The sequence below is a fragment of the Balaenoptera physalus genome (genome assembly GCF_965194825.1).
Source record: "Balaenoptera physalus genome assembly, chromosome: 2".
Classification (NCBI taxonomy): Eukaryota; Metazoa; Chordata; class Mammalia; order Artiodactyla; family Balaenopteridae; genus Balaenoptera; species Balaenoptera physalus.
Window position 1 is genome coordinate 153,632,315 of NC_138883.1, and position 21,509 is coordinate 153,653,823.

At 36.0% G+C, this 21,509-nt stretch overlaps 1 long non-coding RNA gene across 1 annotated transcript in view; it reads right to left on the reverse strand.

Annotated features, from left to right (window-relative positions):
- LOC309655273 overlaps window positions 1-21,232 on the reverse strand; it is a 204,756-nt gene extending 183,524 nt beyond the window's left edge. The window contains exon 1 of the long non-coding RNA XR_014260740.1: window positions 19,612-21,232. This is a non-coding gene — a long non-coding RNA (uncharacterized lncRNA). The remainder of the gene's footprint in view (window positions 1-19,611) is intronic.
- Window positions 21,233-21,509: the final 277 nt, after the last annotated feature.

Below are 21,509 nucleotides of genomic sequence, written 5' to 3' on the forward strand. Positions count from 1 at the left end.
GGAAGAATACCCTTCCGTTATATTTTAATGGTAAGTGGTCGCTGGAGTTAACAGAAGTTGGAAAAGGCTTGAATAAACTTATAGGATTATCAAATTACTTACACAGGACAAAGTAATTCATTTATTTATTATTGTTTTTTATGGTGAGAGAGGAAATGTAATTTAAGACTTGGAGCCCTTGAAGGTGTTGGCTCTTGGAGTCATGGGAGGCTGCAATGGTGGGTTTGGATAGGAAGCAGAATCCTAGGAGGATTCTGAATCCTAGCAGAATCCAGGAGGGACATGGACTATTGAAAAAGTAGGGAAACCTAGTAAGAAGGACAACAGAGGCTCTGGAAGGGAGACTATGAAACAGAACAGCCCGATTTCAGCACACGCCCGAGGCTGTCTTCCTGTGCATTCCCTTCCTAGATACAAGATGGTCGACAGTTTAGTGACCCCAGCTCTTAGCAGACTTACTATTAATGGCTTTCTTGATCATAGAAGAGCACGGAATGAAAGAACGAAGGGATAATCCAGCAAATACAAGTGACAAGGAGGCAAAGCTGCCCCTGGGGCATCTTCCAGGCACAGAGAGCTGAGCAGCGTGTCCTGTGGTTTTTCTCACACACTGCTTAGTTCCTCTGTATGTCATCATATTCCAATTTAAGGCTTAATCCGGTATGTAAGCTAGGCTTTCACCAGTTCTGAAACATGCTTCCCAGTGTGGTTTTGACACTTAGAAAGATTTGAAGGAGAAATTATAAGGATGGGTTTGGCCTAAGGCAAGAAATAATATCTTAGGGTGATGAAAGGAAATATTTATTTAGAAAGTTGTCCATTTCTTGATGAGTAAGAATTCAACACTTACCAAAATAAATGTGTTTTAGAATTCAAAAAAAAAAACTATTTCATGTATTCTCAGGTATGGGAACTAACACATTATTTTATATATTGCTGTATTGTTATGAAGTTACTGTGAAAATGCAGCTTTCTCAAGATGGGAAATGAGTAATTTTCTAAATTCAATCTTTGTAGTATTTTATGATTATATAGCCTGACTTTCACATCTCTCATATATAATAATTAAAATATGTGATAACACATTCATATTATCCTAACGTATGCTAATAATGATTTTGGGCATGCTAGTATTGCATGAATAACTGAATATAAGATGACCTTTTGTATCTACAGAGTAGACAACTACTTCACTTGTTCTTATTGCTTTTAAGGTACATAGATAATTGCATAATTGAGGCAGTCCAAACATTCTATTATTGTTAGGGCAATAAACAGATTTTGCTAACCAATTGTGCTAGCATAGATGAAATAGGAATGGAATAATACAAAAGAATTTAGAATTTCATTAGTTGTTAGGGGCATGGCAGATATAAACAAATAGTTAACATTTCAGATATTCTAGTAGTTTTAAAAATTTTAGCTTCTCGTTGGGTTAGGACATATATATAGGTTTCTAGGGCCAGCACAGTGGATGTAATAAAAAGTGGAAAAGCCTCTTGTAAGAAACATTATGAAATTATGGACAAAAGTATCAAATACATTTAATTTATTAAAAATAATATGAAATGTATGCATAGAAGACAACACTAAAATATTTCTCAGCCTGAAATCTGGGGAAGAAGAAAAAAGTTGGTAGAATTTGAAACCATGAGCATGCACCTGGAATGCGTTTTGAAAGCTTGTATTTACACCACTCATAAGGTCCAGGAACCATCTAACTGAGATGTGAACTGCAGGCCAGCTTCTTGCCTGGGGCTCTTGGCAAAAGTAAATAGAATACACTATGGAAGATGCTCACAATCCAGGTCACAAGGAACCCTCACTAAGAAAACTAGCCTCCCATTCATGAGTTACACCACACAACATCAGTGAAACTCAAAGCACAAAACTAAAATCAAGTCTTAAACTCAGTGATTTGAAAGGATGAAATGGAAATCTGAAAGAGTATTTTTAAAAGAATACAATTAAAATTTTCCACAGCATAAATATAATCAAAGCCCTGAAGAAAAGACACCATGAAAAAAGAATAAATGAAACCCACAAGAAATTAAAGAAATTTTTTAAAAATACAGTCTTTTAAATTGAAAGTTGATGGATGGATCTAAAAGCAGGTGTAATACAGTCAAGGAGAGACTTAGAGGAAGACAGCCAGGGAAACAATGCAGAACCTTCCAAGAAACACTACTAGTAGGAACACAAGTGAAGGAGCTCAACACGCATGTGGGCAGAATAAAAATATCCAACATGTGTGCCAATGGGAGTCCCGAAAAAGAGGGCAGAGAGAGTGGGGATGAGAACAAACATCGGAGCCAAAGAGAATTTCTTTACAGAAAGTAAAATGCAAAGAAAAAAAAAGATATTACCCAGAGAGGGACAATTCTTTGTTTAAATATATCAATACATTTCTTAATAGAAGAAATTCGAAATAATAACAGCAACAATAACAATTTAGAAGGTACAACATTTTTCTAAAGAATATTCCACTGACCAAGGAATGCCATTAGTAAAAATAAGGTAATAATTGCAAAACAATGTAAGCAATACCTTAAAAAAATTGTATAATATAGCTAAATTTGTATTTGGAAAAAAATAGGTTGCCATAAATGCATATATTAGAAAACAAGAATAGCAAAATTATTAAGCAGACTTTTCAACAGAAAGAAGTATTTAACTTACCATAAATAAATCCCCAAATCCAGAATGTTTAACATAGTATGAAGGCACAATTAATGAAATAGAAAACAAAGTATTATTAGAGTCAGAAAACTAAGAGTTTATTCTTTTAAAGGTGAAAAAAAGACAAACCTTTGAATAAAAATAAAGATGTATGTAAATAACAAGAAATTAAGTACTGTCATGTAACACATATTTTAAGATAAAAATATATGAATAAGTTATACTGATAAATTTAAGATTTTACATAAAACGGTATTCAAAAATACATAAAGCACAAAAACTATAAGAAAAGAAATAGAAAATTGAAATAGGATCTCAAATCAATGTAATTAAATGAATAGATTAAAATGTACCCATGAATAAAACACTAGGACCAGATGGGTCTAAGCAATATTTTCCAAACCTTCAAGAATACAGTCCCATTTTATACAAACTGTACAAGTGAAAGAGAAAAAAACGTTGAAAATCCCCCCAACTCATAAAATAAGACTGAAATGCCCTTGATTTTAAACCAGGAAGAATGGTTAGGTTCAAGGAAATTTCTAGACCAATCTCTTTTGAATATGAATATAAAATTTCTAAAATAAAGTGTTAGCACACTGATTCCAGAATGTTTAAAAATGATTATACAACATGATTGATTTGGATAACATCAAACTAAGTATGGGTCAACAGCAGAAATGCTCTTGGTTTAATTCTCCACTCCCACAGAATGACCTTACTAAATAGCAGAAATCAGAGCCTCATGATGTAGCCCACATTTATCAAATAACATTTATTTCTTTATTTATAATGTTTGTGGTACCAGTGGGCAGAAATTATATGGAAAACTTAGACTGAAGCAATTATCTTATCATCTGGCAACTTAAAATTTTGAAATGTTATAACTCAGACTTGGAGCTTGGGCTAAATGACAGCCCTTGCCTGAGATATGTGCCATGGTGACCACGAAAAAAGCTTAGTGTTAGAAGGCAAGGCTGGGGCGGGGGGGAAGGGAGAAGAGGGTACTTGAGAAGGACAGCCCTGGATACCTATAGCCCCAGACCTGGCACTGAACAGCTCAGTCATGAGCAATTCTCACAGTTTCCCTGGGGAAATAACCTCATGACTCTTTAAGATGACATAAGAGTTTACTTAAAGGTTAAGAATCTCCATCTACTCTGAGAAATAATGGGATTAAATATAGAGACAATATGAATTAATCTCCATAATATATAAACAGCACATGCAGCTCAATATTAAAAAAACAGACACCCCAATGAAAAAATGGGCAAAAGATCTAAATAGACATTTGTCCAAAGAAGACATACAGGTGGCCAAGAAGCACATGAAAAGCTGCTCAACATCACTAATTATTAGAGAAATGCAAATCAAAACTACAATGAGGTATCACCTCACACCAATTAGAATGGGCATCATCAGAAAATCTACAGACAACAAATGCTAGAGAGGGTGTGGAGAAAAGGGAACACTCTTGCACTGTTGGTGGGAATGTAAATTGATACAGACCCTATGGAGAACAGTATGGAGGTTCCCTAAAAAACTAAAAATAGAATTACCATATGACTCAGCAACCCCACTACTGGGTATATACCCAGAGAAAACCATAATTCAAAAAGACACATGCACCCCAATGTTCATTGCAGCACTATTTACAATAGCCAGGTCATGGAAGCAACCTAAATGCCCATCGACAGACGAATGGATAAAGAAGGTGTGGTACATATATACAATGGAGTATTACTCAGCCATAAAAAGGAACGAAATTGGGTCATTTGTAGAGATGTGGATGGATCTAGAGACTGTCATACAGAGTGAAGTAAGTCAGAAAGAGAAAAACAAATATCGTATATTAACGCATATATGTGGAACCTAGAAAAATGGTACAGATGAACCGGTTTGCAGGGCAGAAATAGAGAGACAGATATAGAGAACAAATGTATGGACACCAAGGGGGGAAAGTGGTGGGGGTTGGTGTGGTGGTGTGATGAATTGGGCGATTGGGATTGACATGTATACACTAATATGTATAAAATGGATAACTAATAAGAACCTGCTGTATAAAAAAATAAATAAAATTCTAAAATTCAAAAAAAGAAAAATAATAATTTGAATATATTACATTTATAGACATAGTTTGAAATGCTTAAAGGTATTTAATTAAGCTACCAAAACACCTTCAGATTATGGTTAAGAACTTGAGTTTTTTATTTCAGTAAATTGATTGATTTAGTATTTAAACTAACGTAATACTGGAATGACTTTTACTTTGGCCAAAAATCTATCCTTGTAGACAACCCCTCAATCCCTGTCCCGGAAACAAACTTAACAAGAAACCACCTTTTGCATCAACAAGTTCACTAGCAGATTCAAAAAATTAAAATATGGTAATCATTTATGATTCAAAAAATCCTTCATAAAATTTAACCCCTATACATGGTATGATGTGGGGGGATGTTCTCAGAAGCTTTAGGGAAGGAGCACTAGAAAAAATTCTTCTTCTTCACTCATAGATGGTATATTCCAAAAGTCTGCAGTAACCCCACTACGCAATGGTGAAATCTTAGAATCATTTCCACTATGAGTTGGGAGCAATATCAGTCATCAAGTTCAATACCAGAGTTTCTATTTAACATCATCTGGAGGTGCTAGACAATGCAATAATACACAAAAATGAAATAACAGTTATACAGCTTGGAAAAGAATAGTAAAATCTTAATACTTTACAAAATGTCTCATTTTCTACTTAGAAAAATTAAAATAAGTTACAGAAAAATATTAGAGCTAATAAGAGAATTTCATCCATTGTGGCAGCATACAAAATCAATGTACATTGTCAATGGCATCTGCAAACACTAATAAAAATTGGAAAACATAATTTTAAAAGATATAATGTAATACCAAAAACTATACGTGAGAATACATATAACTAATTCAAAGAATTTTATATAGAATTAGTAAACATATTGAGAGGTTTAAAAGAAGATCTAAGTGAATAGAAAGTGAATTCCATATGTGTCCTGGAAGAATAATTTTGTAGAGATTCTAACTCTCTCCCAAATTAGCTATAATTTCAATGCTATTCCAACCAGAATCTAGTAGGTTTTATATTAGACATGTACAAATAAACACATGAAATGTGTATTAATAGGCATATGAAAAATACAGGGCAAAATATCTTTTAAAAATCTACATCTGTGGGGCACTTACTGAGTGTCAGACACTTTCCTACGTACTTTAAATACAGTAACTCCTTTGAACCTGTAAAACCCCTAGGAGATAACGATATCAACTACATTCAGAGGAGCTGATTGGTTAAGCAACTTGGCCAAGATCAGAGAATCAGTGTCAGAGCAAGAGTCTGAACTCTTTATCACTTTGCTTCTCCAGCAAACAAACAAAAATACGCAGCTAAGAACAATTTAAAGAAGAACAAAGGAAGATTCATTTCACAAAGTATCTATACTTAGTAAAATGCAATGGAAAAGAGACATCCTAGTGGAGGGATAGAAAAATAGACCAATGGGATAGAAATGAAAGCCATGAAAGGGACTCATTTATACACCAGGACTCCACACATGATAAAGATTGAACTACATGTGAGAATTTAAAGGAGGGGCTATTCACAAGTTGTCTGGAAATACCGTCTATTCATTAGAAATCCACATTAGATTAGATCCCTACCTTGCAAGGTGCAGAAAAATAAAACCCAAATAGACTAAAGGTCTCAATATAAACATACAAATTATAATGATTTTGAAGTAAAAGTAGGAAAATATCTTTGTGACATTTGGGAAAGAGAATTTTTTTTAGGTAAATCTTAGAAACCAAATACTATGGAGAAAAATAAAAGATTGATAAATTTGATTTTATTAAAATTCAAAACATCTCCATGAAAAAGATATAATAAACAAGCTGAATAAAATAGACCACACACTAGAGAAAGATGTCTACAGTCTATTTAAGCAAGAAAAGATTACTGTAAGAATAGATTGAACTCCTACAAATCCATAGAGAAAACTACATAGGAAAAGAGATGAAAAGGAGAGTAACAGAACAAAAAGTGGAATTGCTAATAAACTCATAAAAGGTGATGGTTGGCTTCATTAGTAATCAGAGATATATAAATAAGCCACAAAGTAAATACAATTAAATACCCAAAACACAGGAACAGATTAATGTCTGATAACAGAGTTTTGTCTCAAATGGAGGAAACAGGATTGTACCTTGTTTGAGGCAGTGTAAATTGGTACAATGGTTTCAGGCAGCAATTTGGCAATACCCGGGAAAGCTGAAATGCACATATGCTAACCAGCCATTCTTTAGGTTAATGGTGGACCTTAGAGAATAGTCTCATCCATGTTCACTAGTTTACACGCACAGCACTACTCTTTGTAGCAGTGTTTGAGAGAGGGCAAAAGTGGAAACAATGTAACCATCACTTAGAAGGTGAGCACATAATAACCTGATTTATTCATACAGTGGCATTTCATACAGCAGCTAAACTAAATGAACTGAATCTATATTTGCTTAGCTAAATCCCACAATTATGAAGTATAGAGCAGAAAGCAAAGTTGCAAAAAGATATAAGCAAGAATAAAATATATATAAGTTTTAAAAATCTCTGCAGTGTATATTATTTACAGATGCTTTTTCTAGGTACTAGAAGTACAGATGCAAATATAGGAAAGGTAAAACTATAATTCCAAACAGTGGTTCATTCTGAACTGTGATGGGGAGTGAAAAGATCATGTGAGGCTTTTGTTTCATTTTTTTAAGAAAGATACAAAGATATAAAAACTCGAAGGGATAGAGAGAAAAGGAGAAGGCCTGTGTATGAAATGAAGCAAATTGTTAATGATTTTTTAATCTCGGTGGGGGATACATAAGCATGTCTGATACTATTTTCTGCATTTTTGGGCATCTTTAGAATGCTTCAGTAATTACAAAAAAATATGTGAAAGATTTGTATCAATATACTCTAGAATTATATAAGTACTTTAGAAAAAATGTGAGGTTGTATGTGGGTGTATGTGGGAAACAAGTGCAAAAGGATATATACAATAGTGCTGATTATACAAAATGTCCCTTAAATCTAGAACAGAGTTTCTACATTATTTTGATCTAAGTTTAATGTAAAATAATAATCTGATTTTATAGCAATTGCAAAGATCTTGGAGTATTAGTGTAACAGTTTTAACACATGCAATTGCTGCTGTCATTTCCATGGTATGCCTGGGAAAGATTTACTTTTGAAAAATGGATAAAGAGAGAAATATGAAATCCAGATGTATATAATGTGCAAATAATTTAAAACAATAACTACAGCCTGCAAAAATAATATTTAATATAATTTAATAAAAAATGCTACTGAATTTTATTGAAAAGTGCTGAATTTATCACGATGGAAGACTGACTGAAACATTCTGAGAAAGTACTTAAAATATTAAGTTTATAGGTATATATAATGTATAGATATACATGAGAAAGTGAGAATGGGGCGGAAGGGAGACAGGGAGGGAGGGATGAAGAGAAGGAGAGAGAAAGACAGACAGAGATTCAGAGAGAGGCTTATTTGGAAAAATAAATGTGCTAGATTATATTTTTTTAAAACCTCTTTGAATGCATCACATATCGGGCAGGAAGTAAGGACAGTCTTCAGAGGCTCCTCAATGACAACAGAGCAGGAATTCCAAGAGATGGGGAAGCCCAAACCAAAAGCTGCTTCAGTATCATCAGAACCTGTGGTCTGCAGCAAGCACGGGGCAGGCATGGGGTCAGGAGATAGCCTGGGGCTTCTGCAAACTGAGAAGTGAGCTCAGCACCCCTTCCCCTCGCTCCGCAGGGCAGTCACCTCCTGGGTACCTGGAGAGTGACACCTTTAGTGGATAAACAAAACACAAAATGAAAATGGAGGCTTCAGGGAAAGCTGCTTCTCTAGGTCTTGGAAACCCCATAACCTCAGGCTGGCTCTTGGTAGCAATACCAACCAGGATTCTTGGCCTTCCCCAGTCAATAGAAATTGGCTAGAGGCCAGACAAGAAACTCAGGCAAGGCTTTATTGGGGCACCTGTGCCGGCTGCAGGAGGAAGCGAAAACAAGTAACAGGTTCCCTTGCTCGCTCCCCAAGGAGGGGCGAGCTCATTCCCTATATGGGGTGAGGGTAAGGGTGTGTCCAGGGGTCGGGCCGGAGTGGTGGCTTAGGTGGTGTGCCCACCCCTTTGTGGTGTTGAGTGCAGGGGGGCATGCGTAGTACTCTGTTGTTGTTCTGACACCCAGTTTTTGCTCCCGGCTCTTCAGAAATGGCAGTTGAGTTTTTTTGTCCTTTTGTATCTTTTGGGTCCAGAATTTGCCCCAACTGAGCATGCACACAGTTATTTTTAGTCCCATACAGTTTCTCTGTATTTTGTAGCTCGAGGAGAGGTGTGTCCAGGTGCAAGCATTGCAGCACTGCAGCAAAGGGTCCCAGGTCCCAGCCTGTCTCAGTAATAGGAGCTAGAATTCACACCTTGTGTCAGGCTGAAAGGAAAATGGGATTTTAATGTAAAATAGTCCTGGGTTAAAACTGTGTATGTAGTGCAGGCACCTGGAAGAAGCAACCACAAATTGTCTCTTGAGGAAGGTACCCTAAAGCTCCATGAAGAAATAGGAAGTGTCAAACTCCAAGCACTGAAAATATTTAACTTTTCTGACATAAATACATAAAAGAAATCAGTCTAGAAGGTATAAAAATATAAATGAAAATATAAGCGAAGTGTAAAAGGCTGCTAAAATGAAACAGACTTGAAAAAGAACCTACAAATTTTACAAATAAAAAAATAACTGAGATTAAAAACTGATTGTAATTGACTTTAAAACCAAGTATGTGTGTAATCCAAGCAAAAATCTTAGTGACCTGGTAAGTATACTTGAAAAAAAAAAAGAATTCTCTGAATGTAGGCCAGAAACATGAACAAGGAGCAATTATAAAAAGGGGAAGGAGCAGAAGCACAGATGACAGACTGAGAATGTCCAACGTATATCAAATTGGACTTGAGAAAGAGAACATCAGGAAAATGGTGGGGGAGACAAGGTTCAAAGACACAATCGCTGAACATCTTGAAATGCAAAGCCAGTAAGCCCAGTGAACTCCCTATCTGTAAATCCTGTAGACAAGCCATACAGCACCAAAGGCAGTGAAGGCAGAATAAATAACATGAAAGACACGTTCCACAGAGTGATGACAATGAAACAGATAGAGGACTTCTCATCAGCAACAGCTAATGCCAGAATGCAGCGGAACTGTCTCCTCAAAATGCTGAGAAAAAAAATCTGTCAACCTGGAATTTTATACTCTGTGAACTCAAGAATGAGAACAAAATAAATAATATGTTCTTTTAAACAAAAACTGAGAGTTTATCACCAACAAACTCTCATTATAGAAACGTTTAGACAAAAGCAAAATGATTCCATATGGACAATGTGAATACTGTACAGGAGGTGTGGTGAGCAAAGAAGTGAAGAATGTGTGTAAATAGTTTACAAAGGCATCACTAGTACAAAGCAATAAAAGAGTGTCTAATTTGTGACATTAGAATATGACCAAACTATTTGAAAACATTGTATGAGTTGCAAAAGCTGATCACAGTTAAAGTAATTTAAGGTTCTTGAGTTATTTGAGAGTGTCGTATTAACAGTGCTCAAATTTTGACTTCATGAAGTAAAATGCACATGCTAAAATTCCTATGATACCCTTAAACAAACAGAAATTTGAATTTATAATTTTTAAAAGGGTAGAGGAAAAATAGGGACAAACTCCCCAACTAATCCACACAATGGCTGCATGAGGAAAAGTAAAACATAGAAAAAGCAGGAACGAGATAGTAGAAATAAATCTAACTATATGGTAATCACCATAAATGGCAAAGAACTGAGTCATCCAGTTAATAACAAAGATTGTCAGCCTCGATTAAAAATATCCAGCCATATGCTCTTTACAAAAGACACACCTAAAATAAATTTGAAAAATTTGCATCGTACAAAACACAGAAAGCAATCCAGTTAGTGTGCTTATAAATATATAAATAAGCAAACAATTAGATATCTAAAATCATTCTGACAAAATGCTATCTCAAGAAGAAATAAAAGTGTAAGTAATCCTGTATCATTAAAGAAATTAACTCAGTAATTCACAACATTTCCACTAAGAAAATAATAATCTCAGAGAATTTTTTTGAGATCTACCAAACATACAGAAAACCTAATTCCTCTTACAGGAATCTTTCCAGAATACATGAAAAGAGGAAATGTTCTTAAAGTATTTTATGAGACAAATGATGCCTTACTATCACAACCAGAATAATGCAATAGAAGTGAGGAAATTTGGTGTCCAATCTCACAAGTACATCAAAAAAAATGTAGGATCACCCTGTAAGTTTTTTAACATAAGAAAAATAATTTAGTTAATTTACCACATCAACAAATTAACAGAAATAAGCCAAGTGATCACCTTATTAATGCAGAAAATGTGATAAAGTTGAACAATCACTCATGATAAAAATGTTAGCAAATTGAGAATAGAAGAAGATTTCTTTAATCCAATAGACATTATCTACAAAAATCCCTGTAACAACCATCCTGTTTCATGGTGGACTGTAAATATTCCCTTTACTATCAGGTCGTCTGTGCCCAAAACAAGCATGTTTGCTTTCCTCTGCACCACTGTTAGACATTACAGTGTGATTAGAAAAATCAAAATTATGGGGGTTAAAAAAGAAGCTACACATAAGCTATTGTTTAGAAATCACATGATGGTTTTAGCCCAAAACACAGACATATAATTGGGATTAATAAGACACACTAGCAGTGTTTTAAGACAGAAATAAACAACACAAAATGCCAGCAAAAACCAATACACAATGAGATTTTTAAGAATACATTTTTTTAGGAAAATGTAAATGTATTAGATATCTAAAAGTGAATTATTTTAAAAGACATGAAATAATTATGGAGAATACTATAAAATCATTTTAATACAAAAAAAAACCCTTGAAAATATCTAATACATGGAGAGTTTTGTCATGATCTTACATAAATTTAATCCCGTAAAAAATTCAGTTATCTCCAAACTGTTCCCTAAGTCAGTGTAATTCTACCAAAATTCCAGCCATTGTTTCATGAATTGTATATTCTCTTTGTCAATTTATATGAGAAAACAAAGGGCCAAAGATATCCAATACATTTCTGAAGAGGAACTAGGCTGGGGTGGTAGTGGGGATCTCCCTTCAACAGGTATCAAGAATTGACAGCAAGCTATAATGATGAAAAGAATTCAAGAACACTAAAATACACCATGAAAACAGTAGAGAGGTCAGAAACAGACCAAGGTCTAAAGAGAAACCTAGGCCAGGTGCCACTGCAGATCACCAGGAAAAATCTGAGCCACTCAATAACGTGCTGATCGTTGCTTATATAAGTGTGAAAAATATTAGACGTCTATTTTACACCATGCCAAAAAATATATTTTAGATATATTAAAGATATGACCATGAAGAACGAATATTTAAGCTTTTAGAAAAAAAATATTTAAAAAGAAAATCATCATTTGTATCTCAAAAAGCGTTGCTATGGAAAACCACAGCCCACCTCTCCTAACTCTTGCTATTGTGCTAGGGAATCAGGTCTAGATCTTATTATTTGATATCTTCCTGTAACATACAGCTGAGTCGACAGAATAATTCTTATGGAGGTCACTTGTTACAACACTAACATGATATGCAATCAGGCCAGAGCAAGTATGTGCGAGATTTCTTCCTCCGATCACGCGAGAGGAATAGCAACTGGGGTAGAGTGGGTTATTATCGGGTCTGCAGACAGACACCTGATGTGGCCTGGTGTTCAGGGCTGCTTTTACAACACATAGAGATATGAAGGCAATAAGGAATTTAAAATTCAACACTATCTATTCCATAGGAGGGGTCTGAGATTCATGAAGCTCTATTTCTGTTGCCAAATCATCCTTCTAATATCTTTTGAGGATGAGAACTTAGGTCATTTCTAAATTACAAAGATGAAATAGAAAAACCTGGACATTGAAAATGGCATTGAAAACATATTCAATGGTACCCGCCAAGTTTGTGTGGGTATGTATATGTGCAAACTTGGAAATTCATATTTGGCCTATGACAAATATGCTCTGCTCATTCAAATAGTTAATTAACCAGATAGGTACAAGTATTATTACATCATGGGTGCTGGGCAATCAAGAATTCTTAGAAGAGAGCTGCACATGAAACTCTGTAGCCCTTTGCTGGAAACGCCAGGAATACAGATTGAAGGCTCCAGTCACCCACAGCTGGCAACTCTATTCCTCCTCTGTGCGGCTTTCAAAAGGCATCAGAGCATCATGTATCATACTAGTCCACAAAATTACACATGACATTAGAAATAATAATGATTTATGACATAATAAAAGGAAATCATTTTTATGAAATTTAACAATTTGTGTGTGTATTTAATCTTCGGCATGTGCCCCAAGCCTCTATAATCACTAATGAGAGTCATGTTTTGACATCACACAGAAAACAGACCTTTGAGATTATACTGCCTGAGGCCTTAAGAACCAGTGGTGTCTTCTGAAAACAAAACAAACCAAAAGCCTTTTTAGCCATGCAATGCAAACTGGAAAAAATCTTTAATAATTTGGGAATAAAATTATTTTAACAAATACTTTAAAATAGTGTACGAGTTCAATTTTTTTTAAGTGTGTAATGGGATATTTGGATGCAAGGAAGGTATGCAGTCAGTGGATACAAAACAAGCATTTCATGTACTATTATTTAACAAAAACAAGGTTATTTTGATTTAACTTGTGCTATTTGTTAAATAGACTTGATTTTTAGAGCAGTTTTAGGTTCACAGCCAAGCGAGGTTAAGGTACAGAAACAGGTATACCCCCTGCACGCACACAGGCCCAGCCTCCCCCGCTATCAACACTCCCCACCAGATGGTACACTTGTTAAATAAATGACCCAACACTGCAACATCATTATTACTCAAAATCCATAGTTCACATTAGGGTTCACTCTTGGTGTTGTGCATTCCGCAGGTTTTCACAAACATATAATGACATGTATCCACCATTGTCATATCATACAGAATAATTTTATTGCCCTAAAATCCCTCTGTGCTCCAAGTATTTATCTCTCCATCCGTCCCTCCTACCTGACAACCACTGAACTTTTTCCTGTCTCCATAGTTTTGACTTTTCTAGAATGTCATAGCATTGGAATCATAGTCTGTAGCCTTTTCAGATTGGCTTCTTTCACTTAGTAATATGTATTTATATTTCCTCCATTTCTTGTCATGGCTTGATAGCTCACTCATTTTTAGCTCAGAATAATAGCCCATTGTCTGGATGTGCCACAGTTTATTTATCCATTCACCTACTGAAGGACATCTTGGTTGCTTCCAAATTTTACCAATTATGAATAAATTATGAATCCGTGTGCAGGTTTTTGTGTAGACATGTTTTCAGCTCCTTTGAGTAAATACTAAGGAGCACAGTTGCTGGATCGTATGGTGAGATTATGTTTACTTTTGTAAGAAACTGCCAAACTGTCTTCCAATGTGGTTGCACCATTTTGCATTTCCAGCCACAATGAATGAGAGTTCCTGTTGCTCCATGACCTCACCAGCATTTGGTGTTGTCAGTGTTCCAGATTTTGTCCATTCCCATAGGTGTGTAGTGGTTTGTCTTAATTTGGAATTCTCTCATGACATAGGATGTGGAGCATCTTTCATGTGCTTATTTGCCAACTGTATATTCTTTGATGAGGTGACTTGCCTTATTTTTTAAACCCCTACATGATACTAAAATGTATATGCCCCTTTCTACCAGCAGTAATTCTTTATCATTTCACTGGAAATAGATACAAACTTATCTTAAAAACACCTTGCTGATCTTGCACTCTGACAAAGCATACGCTAAAATCATAAAATGTTATAATGTTTAAAACACTTATATAAAGCTCACACTTTCCCACTGAAGATGTGTCTACAAGGGTAAACATCTTCATACTACTGGTAACTTCTTTATTTGACCTCATAACATTCATGGCAACAATTGCGAAATGCAGATTACAATTCAACACCAATTTGACCATTCAAGAAAGTGATGACATTCTGTATTGACCAAATTCAACTGAAAGACTAAATTCTGTCAAAAAAATGTACATTGCCCTTCATCCAAGCATTACAACATATTACTATGTTCAAGTAAAAAAACAGTACTTTTTGTAAATCAACTATACTTCACTTAAAAAATAAAGTAAAAAAAGAAAAAAAAAGCACTTCAGAAATAATTCAACTTAAAAATCTGAAGAAATAAAAGTTTCATTTTAAAAAAACAGAACTAAAATTATAACAGTATTAAACACTGTTTAATATAACACACTGACTAGTCAGTTTTACATCAACTGCTGCATATAGTACACCAACTGAGATGTAATAAAAAAAATTAGAAGTGGTTCTTTGCATAATTTTGATACAGAAACATACAGTTGACACCTTCTCTGTAGTAATCAATAACTTGGTATTAGAATTTTCATGCAGGAAAGACGGACTGAATTGCTGCCACACAAGGCAGCTGAGACCAGACCACTTCCAGTATTGCGGGGAACTTGCATTATAACCCTGATATTGTAATAATCTACTTTAGTTACAGAACGAGGCAGATCTGCGAGACTCTATGGAGGATGATATTGTGTCCACTGACAGAGGTCCTGGATCGAGACCCAGATGTTTTCACAAGAGGATATAAAGAAAGAGAACTGTTTAGTCTTGTGTGAATATCCATACAGACATCGATCCAAGTAAGCCTCCTTGAGAACTCGGGGCCTTGCAGGAGAGCGGCCTCTCTCACGGACTCTGGTTAGTTCAGTGTAGTTAATATCAATACATATTGCATAGCTGTATAGTCACGTTTTCTTGTCTTACTAACCAGTCAGTTCTTCTGCTAACCAGTCTCATGATTTGTGCTGCCTAAGTTGGCCTGGATTCCAAGCAATTGAGTTAGTCTTTTGGTTAAATTGATTTTTCTACCGAGGCCGTCAGCTCTCTGCTCAAAAGGCAGAGGGAGGCAAGAGTCATTACTTGGAAAGGTCCAGGTAAAAACCCTTGTTCATAGGATAAAAATCACTTTCTGTATCTCTTTTGGTGGTTAGATCATTGAGATACATGTCAAAATATGAAATATTTGCAAAACATAAATATAGTGACATGTATTGCTAATATGGATTAAACTTTTCTAAACAGAAGAGTAGTAGCTATTCGGCAACCAATGTATCAGGAGTATTTTCAGAACATGAATCTGACAATGACATATATGATAGGTCCAAGGGGAGGAATGAGTTACAGTGGACACATTAACCCTGGAAAAAGGTAATTATAAGCGAATCACCCTGGTGATGGTGGAAAGGAAGGGCAGATGCCAGAATCATTTAAGAAATTAGTCATCAGGCTGGGGAACTCTTCAGATGTTCCTTCTTGGGGAAGAGAAGAAGGGTTCTGCATGACTTCAAACTTTCCACCTTGCTGGCCACGCATGGCAGTGCCTCCATCTTTGCCTTTTTATCAGGCTGTGTTTCCACACAACAGGACCACGTGGCCCCCTGTACAGATGGAATTTTGTCAATACTCAAATTGTGTGATGAATGCATGAAAAGAACCAACTTGCTTCCAAAAATTGGCTTCATTACTCAAACTACTGTTATCATAATCCTTAGGTATTTATTTTCCTTCTGATAAAAGGTAGTGGAGAATATAAAGGTATGCATAAAGTAGCATACAATTCCATTTTTACCCGTTAGAAAATTCAGATAACCTATAATGCTCCTGTCCTCTAAAGCATGGTGCTTAACCAACTACCAATCTCTATTTTTTCAATCTAAATATTCTTAACTCCATCTTCCTTCATTTTTTCTGCCATTGTCCTAAACTTGGCCATCTCTTTTTCTAGAATACTGCACACTCTAATATGAAATCTTCATGACAAGTGGGCTTGCAGTCTCTTTCCCAAGCACTGAAAACCAATCCTTATTTTAAGAAAGATAGGTAAGTCCTTCTATCCTTTTCAGATACAACACTGTCTTTTCTAGCATCTCTCTACACTCCTACTGATGAATGGGCCTCTGTTTCCTTCTAGATATTCAGCCCCCACCTGTAGTCCACTTGGAACTTTCTGGTTTCCTGAGTGAAAGTCTCTGTTCTGGAAACGTGTTTAATATCATAGGATGGCAGGACTACAGCCCTGTATCAATTCTGTCAGTTCCCCCTCCAGAAAGAAGAGCGTGACAAACTGTCTCTGGCCACAGTGGAGAGCAGGGAAGACATCTCCTGACTCCAACTAGTCTGCAGTTTGCCTGAAACGCTGGTTGTCTTTTAGCACATTCTCCAGATAAAATGTTTTTCACGGAATAATGCCCTCAACTTTCTGCTAGACTATGGGGGAGTCCATTCCTACAAGCTTCGGGCCCTGTCAGGGGTGAGTGCACGCCAGCTGCCGCTGCCAGCCAAGGGTCTGCTCCACAGGAAACGCCTTGACAGAAATGGAAATAATCCAAGGGAAAACGGGTTTGGGGGAGAGGATGACTCACTCAGTAGTGGGTATTTTGAGTTTGATATATTATGAATATTCATCTTAACAGCTATGGAAATACCATCTTAGCCAAGTGTCTGAGAGCCCACAAAGCTTGTTACACTATAGCACCATGTGCCTGAGAGAAACTGACCTAATTCTGCTTATTTTTCTTGTCTCAGTTTCCTTGGGAGTTGTATACGTGAGAACACATAAAATATGTTTTCTGCACCTTAAGACATTATTTGAAGTTTTATTTTGGGTATCTTGTAGACAAAATATCGGGATGACTGACTGAAATGTTTCTTTTCACTCAGACTAAAATATTCTATTTGATTAATCTTAGAGGTACCAAACAATTGAATTCCTAAAAAAATCATTTACAAAATCTCCAGGATGCAAAATGATTGACAGCATTTTCACCTTTAAAAGCTACAGTTTGTTTTCTTTTTTTACTGCAGTCTGTCTTTACTGGGGAGGGAATGATGAGAGGCAGGGCAGGGATGGGGGGCATCCAAAAGAGAAGTGGAGAAGTGATGGGTTGACATAATTCAGGAGTATTTCATAAGGCACATAGACGATGAGCAATTTCACCAGCCATAAGAGGTTATTAACAACAAGACTCTTCTGGAATAAAATACAGTGGTGCTTTTTGCAATATCCCCAGACAAGTGAAAACATAGATTTGGCCTCATCTCTAAATTAAGTGAATATCAAAAGGAAAGCAAGCGACTGTGACAAATTCTGCAATGCCCAGTGTCAGCAACAGAACCCGAGATCCAATTCACTCAGTCATAACTACAGAGAAGGCATGAAATACACATTCCAAATAGGTCCCAGACCATTGAAGGCTTTAAAGGTAATCACCTAACCCTTCATTACAAGTAGAAATCTAGCATGAATTAGTAAACTTCAGTATGTATTGCTCAGGGTTACTCCCCTGCTTAGAGTACATAATTGAATCAGAGAGTTTTGAAATTTGCAACTTAATAAAAATGTGTGTTTATATCTATACCTTTCCCCAAGAAGCATATCCTTGTAGATTAGAGACAATCTTTGTAAAGCTCCCTTTGCATTCTCTTTAATATATAAGAACTATTTAGCAGCAGAGAAAATGTGCTATGTGTACAAAAACAAAACCACGAAAAGGAAAAAAAGGAGAAATCTCTAAGATAGAAAAAAATAAAGGCAGGAAGAAGAAGAGAAATAAAACAATAACAATACAGTGTTGCATACGTAATTAAAATGGTATAAATAGGGTTCTTAATACAGCATATTGGTAATTAAATTTTAGTTTCTGGAAGGTTTTACATGAAGATTTTTAAAATTATTTTTATTAATTTCATGGTTGAATACTAATTCTATTCTCAATCATAGATGTTCACATAAAACTAGAGAAAAAAAAAACAAAAACCAGTTAAAAATTATTTAAAATGTGTTCTACACCAAGTTTATGTTATATTTAACATACCTTATATATCATATCATATGAATCATATTCAAAATATCATTGTTTTGAAAACTGTTTTGTAAGTTTAGGCCCACCAAATCATGGTAATTGTTTTGATAAAATGTACTTCCTTACAGAATACACTGGTTATTTTAAATACATGAAGATGCACACCCTACCCCCCCTCAAACATACTGTCTGTGATATTAAAAGTAACTTTAAAATCCCATAATATGTGATTACTTTAGACATTTTTGTGAGCCCTTTCTATAAGATGTTTTTGCTTTTGTTCTTATAGCTAATCAAGCTATCAGAGATGATAATAACCAAAAGTCAAAACTAAGCATTTCATGAGGATAAGGAACAAATCTGTGTGAATGATCATGACATAATGCACAAGATACAAAATTCTAGATTCACTATGTTCTTACTTTGGTTTACACTTAGGTTATCACCACTGACTAAAATTAAAAGGACACACAGTGTCAACAAGAATGGGAAGCATTGGAACTCTCAAAAATTAGCAGTATCAACTAAAACTGAACATATATCCCCTTCTGGTTCATTCATTTTACTCCCAGATACATATGCAATAGATGGGATACCTTTTGTCTGCCAAAAGCAGCCCTGTTCACAAAAGCCCCACAGTGAGATCAACCTCCTTACTCATCTCAGGAGAGGGATACATGAACCTTTGAATATTAACACAGGAGAACACTCCACAAACCACTGTGGCTTGCAACAGGGCAAGCCTGACTAACCTCATGTTGAGACATTGTAGTCAGACACAAAGGCACACATTCCATTTCTATGAAATTCCAAAACAGGCAAAATCATTCTTTCGTCTAGAGATCGGGATAGAGGTTACCTTGAGTTGGGAGTTACTGTTGGGAAGTAGGGTAGGAAGCCGGTTGGAAGCCGAGGAGTGTCCCGGATCAGGATCAGGGTTATGGATCCAGGATGTACATGCCTGTAAAAGTGCATTGAGAGGGACCTTAAGATCTGCATGTAGTTGTAACTCAGTTAAATACACACACACACACACACACACACACACACACAGGAGTAAATGCCTGAAGGAATTAAAACAAAACAATAATCGAGGTTAATTTCGTGTGGTAGGACTGACTGGGGCTGGTTTCCTTCCCTATACTCCTTTTGCTTCTCTCAACTTTTAAAATGAACACATACTATCCTACTTTCCTACTTTTATCATCAGAACCAACCCATAAACATTTTTATAACAGAGAAGTTGCCATAATGAGAGAAATTAAGGCAAGAATAAAACTTGCATTTTACATATTTTATAAAATTGATTCATCCTGTTCAAAGTTCAGGTCAGTATGTTTTTGCTCATTTTGTACTTGTCATTCCTAAGTTTTAATTTAAGGGAAGGAACATGTATAAAGAGTGGCTTACTACTTAGTTTACAGAATAATTTTTTTTTTTTCTAGAACAACATGTTATCTGTTTCCTGGAGGCCTTTTGTCTTTTTCAATGCATTCATAAAAACTGCCCCAAAGATTTAACTCATATGGCTTCGGGGAGAGGTCTTCACTGAAGATGAGAAGGGCCGTGTTGTCTCTCTGAACGTCACTGTGGTTTGTTCAAATTGAAAACAGCTGTGCAGAGGAAATGGCTCTCTAATTAGAACAATGTGTGAAGCAAGCCGAGGGAGGTGGGAAGGGTGATTGAATAGCTCTTGAACCAAGTTCTAAGACTTCAGGATAAGTTTTGTGTCTATGGGCTGATGTTGGGCACACATCTGTTTCCACCCACTGTGGACTCCTTGGGTTCAGAACAATGGACTTTTATCCAGATACGCCTCTTGAAAAAGTGTTGCCTCATCTGTTGTGTTGTTTGTACTTTTAAATTGAGATGTTTTACTGAGATGAGTGTAGATTCACATGCAGTTGTAAGAAATACTTTCCTCATTGTTAACATTTTGTAAAACTACAGTGCAATATTACAGCCAGGGTCTTGACATTATTCATCTTATTCAGATTATTCAGATTATCCACATTTTATCTGTACTTGTGTGTGTGTGACAATTTTATCCCATGTATAGCTTTGTGTGTCCTCCACCACAGTCAAGAACTGAACACAAGGATCCATCATATTGCCCTGTGGTAACTATACCTCCCCCCCATCCTTAACCCTTGGCAACCACTAATCTGTTCATTTCCCAAATTTTGTTATTTCAAAACTGTTACGTAAATGGAATAATGTGTATGTAACATTGTGGGATTGACTTTCTCCACTAACTCACCATAACTTCCTGGGGAGTCATCAAGTTGTTCCATATATCAATAGCTCATTACTTTGTAGTGCTGAGTAAATACTCCGTGGAATGTGTGTTGTAGACCAGCAGTCTCCAACCTTTTTGGCACCAGGGACTGGTTTTGTGGAAGACAATTTTTCCATGGACGGACTGGTGGGGGGATGGTTCAGGCGGTAATGCGAGCAATGGGGAGCGATGGGGGAGTGGCAGATGAAGCTTCACTCCCTCACTTACCTCCTGCTGTGCGGCCCGGAGGGGGGGGTGGGGGGTGGGGGGGTGGGGGGTTTGGGGACCCCAGTTGTAGACTATTTAACCATCCATTTGATTAAATACATCTGAGTCATCTCCAGTTACTTGGCTGTTACAAAGAAAATTGCTCTTCACTTTTGTATACTGTTTTACCTATGAAAGTAAGTTTTCATTTCTCTGGGATAAATGCCTGAGTGTGTTTACTGGGTTTTATGTTAATTGCATGTTTAGGCTTA